Here is a 12,684-nt window from a genome sequence, read left to right on the forward strand (position 1 = left end):
CAAAACTAGTTTAATTCTGGTAATAAAAATGACAAAGAAAAAAAGTGCTAATTAATTTTCTTTACAGATATAGATACAAAATACTTAATATTTTATAGCCAATTTACTTCAGCTATATATTACCATGATATCCCATGATAAAATAGTTTCTAGTAGTAAAGCAATGATGGTTGAAAATTACAAGACCTTATAAAGTCAGCCTACTTGATTAATGAGTTAATAGAAATCATCTCCATAAATACAGCATCCTATATGATAAACTTTAATACCCATTTCTTATAAACCAATCATAAACTGGGAGAGGTAGAGTATTTCTTTAACATGGTAAAGAATTTGTGACTAAGAACACCTGTTGTTCTTGTCAATAATGATGGGACAACAGAAGACTGCCAAACTTCGCCTAAGAGTATAGAGAATCTAAAAGAGGAAAACAAATTCTAAAAATTTACAGACAGAAATGCTTTTAACAACCTCATTTGTTTGTTTTCGATGTTTTTATTGAAGTATAATTATTGGAATGATCCATCATTTCCATTTTAGCTGTTCTCTCCATCTGTGGTTTGTTATTTTTATTCCCTTAAAAGTGCCTTTCCAAGAGCAGAAGTTTTAATTATGAGTAAGTCTAATTTGTCACTTCGTTCTTTTATAGCTCATGCTATTGTTATCATATATAAGAAAAAATTTTCTCCTATTCTTTACTCCAGAAGTTTCATAGTTTTAAGTTTCACATTTAGGTCTATGATGCACAGAATTAAACTGGTATCAGGTGTGAAGTGTTCTGGTATGGTACGGTATGGTATGGTATGGTATGGTATGGTATGGTATTTATTTTTGCATTTGGATATCAAGCATTAATTGTTGAAAAGACTATGTATCCTCCCTTGAACTACCTTTGCTCTTTTGTTAAAGATCAATTGTCCATATATGTACGGGTTTATTTCTGGATTCTCTATTCTGTTTCATTGATCTATTTGTCTATCTTTCTGTTTGATTCCACGCTGTACTGAATACCAAAACTTTGTAAGTCTTGAAATTAAGTTAATTTGCTTTCCAAATGGTTCTTCCTTTACACATTTGTTTTGGATTATATTAAGTCCTTTGCCTTTCAGTACCAGTTTTAGTATTTCAATGTCAATGTGTCATTTTCCACACACACACAAGCCTGCTGTAATTCTGTTTGGGATAGTGTTAAATCTATAGATCTAGGGAGAACTGACATCTTAACAGTACTAAGTCTTCCAATTCATAATCAAGGTGTGTCTTACCTATTACTTACAATTTCTTTAATTTCTCTCAGCAATATTTTATAGCTTCAGGTTTTGAGCATTCATGTCAGATTTATTCCTAAGCAACTTATATTTTTGATATTATCATAAACAGCACTGGTTTTTATTTGATTTTTTATTGTTAATACAGTAAAACAATTGATTTTTTGTGTAATAATGTACACTGTAACCTTGCTAAACTCACTTATTCTGGGAACATGTTGTTGTTATTGTTTTTGCAGATTTCATTAAATTACCTTTATAGATAATCATGTCATCTACAAATAAAAGTAGTTTTTATTCTTATTTACGATCTGGATGCCTTTTACTTCTTATTCTTGCCTTACTACACTGGCTAGAACTTTCACATTATTTTGAATAGATGGTGAGAACAGACATATTTGTTGAAAAAAGCTTTGATTTGTCACGATCATGTGTGATTGCTACTAGTTGATTTTTCATAGATGTCCGTTATCAGGCTGAAGAAGTTCCCTTTTACTCTTGTTTTGCTTTTTTTTTTTTTTTACTAGAAATGTATATTGAATATACTCAAATGCTTTATCTGCATGTACTGAGACAATTATATGTTAATTAAATTGTATAATAAATTATATTGATTGATGCACAGATGTTTATATCAACCATACATTCCTGAAATAAACTTCACTTGGTCATGATTATGTATTTTTTGGGTATGACTTCCTAAAACGTTTATAGAATTTTTGCACATATTTTTATTTGGTGTATTTTGCCTATAGTTTTCTCCTTGTAATTTGTCTGCTTTTGGTGTTACTGTAGTGATGGCCTAATCAAATGAGTCGGGAAGTATTTCTTCCTCTGTAATTTTCTCTTTAATCTTCTTCAATTTGTGTAGAATGAATTTGTGTTATTTCTTTCTAGGGTTTACAGTGAAACCACTTATACCTGGTGTTTCATTTGTGGGAAGGATTTTAAGTACATATTTAATTTATTTGATAAATATTAATTGATATTTGACTAATTGATATAGGGATATTCAGGTTCTCTATCTCTTCCTGAGTAAACTTAGGTACCTTTGTGTCTCTCAAGGAATTTTTAAGTTATGTCCAAGTCATCAAAAAATTTTTTAATATTTCTTTAATATGCTTTTAATATCTTTAAAATCTGGAGAAATTCCACCACTCTCACATTTGATATTGGTATGTGTGTGTTTGCAGCTTATTTTTCTTTTCACATTTTTATTTTATTTTATTTTAATTAATTTATTTTTTTTAATTTCTTTTCAGCATAACAGTATTCATTGTTTTTGCACCACACCCAGTGCTCCATGCAATCCGTGCCCTCTCTAATACCCACCACCTGGTTATTTTTATAGATCAGTCTGACTAGAGTTTAATCAGTTGTATTGTTTTTCTCAGAGAATAACCTTTAGTTTCACTAATTTCATTACTTTTCTGTTTTTTGATTGATTTTGACACCTATAACAATTATGTTCTTCTGCTTACTCTGGGTTATTTGCTCTTCTTTTTTCTTTTTTTTTTTTTTTAAGTTGAAGTTGAGGTCATGGTTTGAAACCTTTCTCCTTTTCTACTATAGGCATTTATTCCCTGTAAATACTGGCTGCAGTTCGGATTTTTTTTTTCCAGAGCTTTCTTCCATATCTTCCATATCCATTATCACCCTTTTCAAATGGCTTCAACAAGTCAAAAGACAAATATTTTAAGTCCAGGTCTACATCTACATTCACATACACACAGACACACTCAAACACTGGATAGATAGATGACAGATACATAGATACATAGATACATAGATAACTAGACAGACAGATTGATTTATATGGAACTTTAAATATGTATATGAAGAATATTTATAATCATATATTATATAATGGTGCATTCCCAAATAATACCACATGTTCTGTTCTATGCTTAAATCGCTGGTAATTTAACAGACATCACAGAATATTAGTGATTTCTGGATGAAGAGGTAGAATATTACAAGCATAATAACAATATCACAGCAATAGCTAGCATTCATTAAGAGAACCTAATGTGTGCCAGAGACTGTTACGTCTTTTAATACGTAATGGCTGTATTAAAACCCTGTAACATACACATAGCAGGATTATCTTACAGATAAGAAAACAGGTTGACATAGGCTAACCAGTCTGAGCTATAATTTCAGAGCTAAACATGGCAAGGCTCATGTTTTGGCTCAAATCTTTTTGACTCCAAAGTGTTTCTAAGGGGGAAAAAATCATTTTATTTTTAATTTCAGCCTTTCCATGGTACAAGTCAGTTTATGACATTTGTTCAAATTTCATTACTCATGAACCTAAAACTCAATTGGAAGAAATCTTTCATCAAGAGTTTAACCGTATCTCTCCCATATAATAGGAGAAAATTCTACCATCCGTGAAAATTGCTTCCTCCAATAGAGCAAGTCATCTGAGAAACCATCTTCTTAGAGATTGCAGAAAATTACAGAAATGTCTGTCAGCCCCCAAGTTCTTCCTGAGGCTAGTTCCTTCCTATACATTTTCATTTGGTATACTGAAAACCTTTTATCTGCTTTTCAGTTTCCCCTTGATTCCTGCTTTGCAGCTCTTCCTCATTGAAATAAGTGTACAAACCTTATTACGGTTTTCCTCCTTTCTGTACATAGATAAACAAACATTGTCATGGCCTTAAATTCACTGATGACTAACAAACATTAAATATTCTTATGCCTGATGGGTGCTATTTGTGTTTCCTAAACCCAATTACTCAGTAAATTTCTGGGAAGATATATTTTTTTCCTATCATGTATTAAGTTCTCCCACCATTGTTTCTCTTCATGCAAAATTCTTTTGGCCTGCAGTACTACTATGGTGGTTAACAAATACATTTCTTTCTCTCTTTCTTCACTTTTCTTACCTTTCTTTCTTTCATTCTCTTTCCCTCTTTCTTTCTCTCTTTCCCTCCTACCTTTTCTTTCCCCCTACCTTCATTTCTCTCCCTCATTCTCTTTCTATCTTTCCTAGAATATTTTTATCTGTTGAAATTTGTCAGTACTTTAACCTTGGCTAAGAGTCACAATAAAGCAAAGCATACCATTCTTATCATCAGCAAAATCCTGACACCACTTTATTAAAACCCTATACACAGAAATGCCCTCAATTTTGAAGTGAGCATAAGTCTCTGCATAGATAACCCCCACCCCCTTTCTAAATATGACATCAAACTCTTTAAGTTTTTGGATCACTAGTTAACCTTCCTAGGCTACAGAAATGTATCCCTTGCCCCTTCAAGAGCAGATTCTTAGTACTATGTTAGTGGTTCTCAATCATGGTTGATTTTGCCCAGTCCCCCAGAGAGTTATTTGGCAACATCCAGAGACACTGTCGGCCATCACAACTGGAAGAAGGGGGTTGCTGCTGGTGTCTAATGGAGACAGTCATGCTTCCTACAAAGCTCAGGTCAGACCCCATCTCCTCCACCACCAATTATCCCAAATATCAAGAGTATGAATATTGAGAAATCCTTTACAGGATCACTTCCTACATTAGGATTTTCTATGGAAATGTATCCATGGGAAGTAGAGTTACCTTAGAATTTATAAGACAACAAGGGAAATTTTCCTGGTTCTAGCTCTCTACACACTTACCTGAGTTTGCCCAGCTATGCTAGATGTTAATTGTGTCTCTGCGATGCAAAGAGATAAAGGCATGATGAGAATAAAGAATTCAACAAAAGCTTCATCAGATCCCTAATTCCACCATGGTTTTAGTTCTTAATCCTAGCTTTGGTAAACTGGTAAATCACAAAGACTGCTTTCAGCCCTTGAAAGCTAGAATCGATCACTCTAACTAGATAACCAAAAGAGAACTTTGGATCAAATCTATTTTATCTGTCTAGAAGTGTTAAAACTCTGAATGCCTCCATAGATACTCTGCAAACTACAGGTTTCCATGGTCCCATTAATTCCTAATGTTTGCTTATCTAGACATGCTGTTTCATATACTACCTAGGATACTTGTCTCTTTTGCTCTAATCCTATCCCTAACTCTTCATTAAATACAATCCATAGAAAAATTTTAACAGACCTCCTTCCTTTTTGCCCCAAACTCATGCTTATTTTTGCTTCCTTGTTCTCTCTAATCAGAAAATAATAACAGCTAGTGGTAACCTAATTAAAAAAATATACTAAAAAAGAAAATGATACAGGACCATCTTGTCTATTTCCCACTCATTGGAGAACTGCTGCCAGGCTATATTATTGCCTCTTTCCCCCCAGAAGAGCCTTATTGTCAACTATAAACACTTCTCAGTCAGTCTGAACATTCCTCGAAGTGGGATCAAGTCTTCCACAGTAATGATTTCCTCCTCAAAATTACTGCAGAGGTGAGAGAAGAGAACGTTCCTGAGCACCCTCAGAGCTCCCTAATTAGTCAACATCATTTCAGAAATTTGACCAATAAAATAAAGACTGTCTGTGAAGCTTAACAACTGGCAAGGTTGAGAGATAATGGATAAAAATGTCTTATTTATTAAACCAAAGAAAATATACTGAAATACAACTGAAATTAATATTTGGAATATTATTGTTTTGATTCCAATATGAACATTAAAAAATAACCCCACTCACATATACATGTAAGTCTGCATTAGATGGGTCAGAGCAAAAGCCAGATAGAAGGGAATATTGAAATATAAAAACTTATTATATTAAAAAAAAACATTATATTCATATTGGGAACAAACATAAAATAATTATTATATAGGGAGAAATAAATGTTCTCCTTTATGCAGAATATTTTAGTATTTTACAGTACACTTAATTCACAAATAGAAATTAGAGTTTTATCATAGTCCAAGATTAAAGATTCAGAACTTAAAAGATATTAATTTACTCCAGATTATTCTTTAAGAAAACACAATTCCAAAAAATGTATCAAAGAAATTTTATTAGAGTACTGACATAATAATTCTAAAGTTCATCTCCATAACCTCAAACATCTCACTTGTCTACCACTAGAGAATCATTTTAATAAATTAAAACAAAGAGGTAGATTTTTATTTGCTGTCATGGGGAAATGTCCAAGATATATTACATAAAACAAATAAATCCAAAAGCATACAAACAGAACTTCAATCAGTACAGCTAGTATAGTATTATTTGAGAAGAAAAATGTATTCATTTATATATGCACAGAAAATATCCAGAATAATACAGAGCAAAGTGTTAACAATGATTTATTTCTAAAATACGGTTCTGGAAAGCATAAGAGGCAAAAGAAAACAAGATAGAGGGAAAGCACCACTTTTATATATGTAAATAATAGTGACTTTTATAATTAAATATAGAAACTGGGTGAAAATGATAGCCAAACATTTTTAAAGTAAAATTTTTAAAGTTGAATAATGAAACATAATTTAATCTATTATATTAATTAAGCAATATAATAAAAGGATTAGGAAAATTCAAAATTTAATAAGAGAATGTGTATTCATATATATTTGTGTATATATATGGAAACATATGTGAATACATTATCTATGCACATAACATATAAATATCTATGCATAAAACAATATATGTATCTGTAAGTATTCAATGTTTTGTAAGTTCACAAATACAACATTCCATATCCGTGAGTAAATGACCAATGAGTTTGGGAAAGTGGGTAACATATTTCATAACAAAAGTTAGCTGAATTAATGATTTGCATGCAAAAAATAAAACCATGAAACTGTTAGAGGAAAATAAAAGTGATTATTTATTTAATATTTTTTGGAGATAACCTTTGTTAACCATACAAAAAGTCAGAAACAATAAAATATAGAATTAAAATACATGAAATTAACTTTCTAATTACACAGTAAGAAATCCCACTTAAAATAATTAAAAGACAAATGACAAGCTATGAAAAAACCATCTATGATGTTTATAGAAGCAAAAGGATTAATCAACTAATTTAAAATCAATCAATAAAATTATGAATTGGCAAAGAACGGGAACATAAAATACAGAAAGTAAAATATACAAAGGCCAAACAAATGTAAGAAATTATATATATTGTTAGTAAAGTGATGAACATTAAAAAAAAAACTTTGATCTCAATTGGAAAAGATTACTGCCAAAATTTAAAATATCATTATAAATTTTTAATCATTAAGTCTATGTAGAAAGACATAGTGTTAAAGTGGCCATCTTAAGTTTCTTTATTCCCAAAATGTCAAAACAACCACTAAAACAAAACCTGTGTACAGTAAAGTCATATACAATATTATCCACTAACTAAAATTATGTTGTAGATGAATAGTTATTAATGTATAGTTATGCTTACAATAAGGTAAAAATGACAGCTTATAAATAATTTGCAAAATTAATTTTGTTTATGTAACAAAAATATAGAAATACGCCAGGAAAATGGTAAAAAAAAAGCTATATTAAGTATTTTTTCTCAGTTTTGCCATATTGAACATGAATAGTATAATAAAATAGCATATTGATGAAAAAAGTCAGTGATGAAAATGTATATTAAAAAAATGGGCTACTTCAAAATCTATACCCTGAAGTTAATCCATAGTTTTAAACTTAAAATAATGAAATAAACTTACTAATTTTTCAGAAAAAAACTTATGAAGAAACTTTTCAAAGAATCTAATTATTTTTTAAAGTGAGAAAATAATGAAGAGATGTAAAATTTGGGATGCAATCATTTATTCTTTCAGTAAATATTCTTTCAATAAACATATAAGATATGAAATGAGGCACTGGAGATATAAAGTCAAACAAAAATAGTCATATATTATCTGCCCTTGAGTAGACAGAATTAGAAGATATTCATCAAATCATTATTTAAAAAAAAAAAGTGGTGATGACCAAGAATAAGTTCTGTGGTTTGACAGTACAAGAATTTCAGCAATGGCTTCTTGAGGGGTTGATGAATGGAAATTAACTAGGTGGAGTGAGTGGTACCTAGGTATAGGCTTATACAATGATGTTGCCAAAGGAGAGAGCACGACAAATAAGAGGGAAAGGAAAGGAGGCCGGAGTAGAGAGTGTGAAGGCCTCCTGGGATGGAGACATAAGAGCAAGGGGAGTGTGATGTGAAAAGAATCTGCAAAGGCAGGGTCAGTTTAGTCATTGCTTTTAAGTCATGTTAAGTGTTTTCATTTTTATTGTAAGAACAGGACTCCACTAAATTGCTTTATATTAGGGAGGAGAATGAAGTGATCAACTTTCATTTCAAAAAATGCACCTGTATGTAAAGTTGAGAACACATCCTTTGGAGCAAGAGATCAGTTAGGGAGACTAAACAAGACAAAAAGGTGGCTCCAGTGAAGACAGAAGGGATGGATTCAAGAGATACTTAAAACGTATAATCAACTGGACTTCATGATGGATTTTTTATGGGGTGTAAGGATAAGGATGGGGTCAAGTATGATTCCTTTGATTCTGACTTGCAGGAATGTATGGTTTCATTCACAAGACAAGGACCAATGAAAGAAAAAAGCAGGTTTGGAAGAGAAGATTGTGGTTTGGTTTGCAAATGGGTTCCAGTATCAGAACTTTGAATTCAGATGCCAAATAGAAAATTGTTATACATATGGGGAACTCAGAGAAGAGGTCAAGCAATTAAAAAATAACTTTACTAGTAGTAAAAAAAGTGGTAAAGTATTTGTCTCATTCAGAAAGAGAAAAAGAGAGTGAAGAAGGGAGAGAGAGAGAGAGAATGAATATAGGGGTGTAGAGAAAATGCAAGGATGAGGCCATAAGGAAAACATAATATTTAGTTTACAACGTATATGAAAAAGGAATATGATAAAATGGAAAAGGAATGGCCCCTATATAGAATTCCAAGGAGAAGAACATTTAAGAAGAAAGGATGTCCAAGTGTTGAATGTTAAGATATCAAGGTAAAGCAAAGAATAAAATAGTCATCAAATTTAGTGTTAATGAAGTCAGTCGCAAACTTAGCAAGAGCTATTTTGATGGCTTACAGCTCTGATGACAGACTGTAGTGGGTTGAAGAACTAAGTGATTGATGAGGAAAGGCAGACTTAGGTAGAATCTTTCAGAAAGATTTTCCATGAAGGGGAGGAATAAGAAAGGGCAATAATAGAGGAAGATATCCAGTTAGGAGACACTTCTATACAGTTTATTTCGAGGAGTAAGACTCCAACGGCTTTAAAAGCCTATGACAATGATCTAGGTTAGGACTCAGCAAACTATAAAATATGAGAAAGCATGTTACCTGTTTTTACAAATAATGTTTTATTGGAATGCAGATGTGACTTTACATATTTTCTATGGTTGCTTTCATGCTACAATGGCACAGTTATGTAGCTGTGAAGGAAAACATATTGTCCACAAAGTCTAAAATATTTACTATCTGGTCCTCTACACAAATATTTAGCTGACCCTGATCAGAGTAAAGAAATCATGTGGCTTTTTAAGAAAGTAAAAGGTAAGATAAGAATGATAAGGTAAAACTACTTGAACATCAGAGTGTACTGCTAGAGGCATTCATTTAGACAAAGGTGATGTTAATACCTTGGGGAAAAGAACACTGATAAAATTTGAAGGTGATTCTCCTCCAATTCTTTTTAAAATATCAGTAAACCTGAAAATCCTTAGTAATTATGAACAAAATAAACAGAACTAAAATACAAAAAAAATTAGACTAAAGAAATTTTACATCTGTAAGGAATTCACACTCTTAAGGAAAAAGTGCATCTAATATCTAATGATCTAAGGGTTTTATTCTGGATTTCAGGAGTATGGATCAAAGAAACTCACCTGCCTCATTTACGGTTTCTAGTACGGTGGTCCACAGAGACTGAAAGAACAAATATATGACCAGAGAAGATGCTTCAGAATAAGTAATTATTACATAAAATAAAAATTATTATATATGTTACATTTTCAATAATATTGGCATTTTTCCAGGAAACTGTAATCCAACATTCTGATTTATGGACAGCAAAAGGCAAACAAATCTGAATAAAATCTATGTTTTTTCAGTATTATATCCCCAAAGGGACAATATAAAGGGAGTTTTCAGTGGCTGTTTTATAAATTTCAAGGAAAAGATAATGTCTATATTATTTTAACCATCTCAGAGCTAGAAAAAGAGATATTACTAAGCATAACTCAACTGGTAGAGAATATTGACCATCCTCCCCTTTTAAGAGAAATTTTAAGACTGTAAGCAAAATAAAACTAAACTCAATGAGCTTATTTACGATTTAAATTGAGCTGATTTAAGAAAGAATATTATGAAATGCTATAATTCCAGAAATGCAAATGACATTGAAAATTAGGAAATAAAATATGTAATTCATAAAGCCAGTAACTGAAAGCAGGGAGGGAAAGATGTCTCACAAAAAGGAGAAAAAAAATTCCAAAAGTCATTTAGTGAAACTTAATGTCCATCCTGATAAATGAGTATTTTATAAATGAGACTATAAGTATAATGATAAACGTGATAAATAATTATTACCTAAAACAAAGTATTGCACATGCTATTGTAAACACAAGCATTAAGCCCACCATTAATATCTATTAATGTAGGTAAACAATACATTTTTGTGTAATAGATAAGTGAATGAATAAATAGAATGATAAAATGGACAAAAACACAAAAGGCAGTCCCATTAAAATGAGAAACAAAAATATTGCTTAGAATCAATGTAATTGTTTGCTATTTTAGATTTAGTCAATACAAATAGAAAACTATGAAATTTAACGATTAGAAAGCCAAAACATTTTGTATTTTACAAAATTATTTTTGAACTAGCAATTTCAAAAAAATTAACTTTGTCTCCTAAAATTAATGGATTTGGTCAAAATGTCAATATTAATTTTATATGTATCTATACACTTATGATCTTATATATGCATTAGAATTTTAAAATAAAGTGAATCAACTCATCTTTATTGGGGACGCAAAAAATAGATAATGCAAATTGTGCTCTATATTTTTATGTCATCCAGAATATTTCTCTTTGTCAGTTATTTCCAATTAATATGATATCAATTATTTCCAAACTGATTTATAGATCCACATAATCCCAGTCATGTGTGCGTGCATATGTGTGTGATAGCGCATGTGCATGTGTGTATATATTCAGGAAGAAAAAGGTTAGAGAGAGAGGGAGGGAGGAAGAGAGACATGCAAAATTTTATTTCAAATAAAAATAGCAAAAAAAAACCAAGACAGTTTTTTAAAATATATGTGGAATTTAGTAGAAGACTCCTTTATAAAAACTAAAATATATCTTAAAATCATATTATCATAAAAACATGTTTCTTACACAAGAATAGAGAGTGAATCCATAATAAAAATATAGAAACCACAAAAATGACATGGATATATGAAAATTTTACATTAATATTAGGCAAAACACACTGACAAAATCCTAATTCTTTAGTGAGGAAAATACAAGTTAGGTCTGTATTTCATATTATATACTAAAGGATATTTTGGTATATTAAAGAATTAAATATAAAAATAAACCTATAGGGGAAAGGATCAAAACATAGTGAATGTTTACTTACACACAGGATGTGAAAGGCCTTTCTAAAAATAAAAGCAATGCAAGAGAACATAATGAAAATTACTGTTGACCTCATGGACTGTTCATATATCATATTTCAAAATCAGAAATCCAACAACACAGAATATTGCACACAAAAAATTCGAATGCACTAAGGTTAAAGATGTAAATACTACACTCTACAAACTAATGTGTCAACTTGTTTAATGAAAGACAACAAATAATTTTGGTGTATATGTGGTGAAATGTTAAATCTTATACAGTGCATGTGTTAATACAAATAGGTATAAATTTTTGAGGGGGTAATGTAGCAATATGGCTTAAGAAGTTAAAGTTTTCATTCTTTTGGCTATGCTTTTTCTCTTCAAGGATTCTACCTACACAAAGAGGTCACTGTAGAACTATTCCAACAGTGAAATAACTCAGCACAAATGTCCAACAAAAAAGAAGCCTTAAGTAAAAGATGGCACATTTGAGGACTGTAGTTTCAACATACAGTATTTTAAGACATCATTCATCACAAAATGTGAACCTTAAAGTAACAATATATAAATCTATACATACAGTTTTCAATGCCAAATTGATTTTATGAATACCCACGATACACTATCTGTGCATAAAGTAGAAGTAAAATAGCAGAATTTTAAAAGTATTATCACTGCATAGTGAAAATTTTTGATAATTATTTTGTTTTATTTTTATAAATAACCTCATGTTTTCAACATTTTCAAAAAAAGGATTCATTTATAATTAGAGAATGATGGAAAATACATGATACATTAGGTAAATGTACAAAGCTGTACCTCATATTTCTTTTTTTTTTTTTTTTAAGATTTTATTTATTTATTTGTCAGAGAGAGAGAGGGAGAGAGAGCAAGCACAGGCAGACA

Source organism: Enhydra lutris, unplaced genomic scaffold, assembly GCF_002288905.1.
Source record: "Enhydra lutris kenyoni isolate GAN:26980312 unplaced genomic scaffold, ASM228890v2 scaffoldscaffold18, whole genome shotgun sequence".
Lineage (NCBI taxonomy): Eukaryota > Metazoa > Chordata > Mammalia > Carnivora > Mustelidae > Enhydra > Enhydra lutris.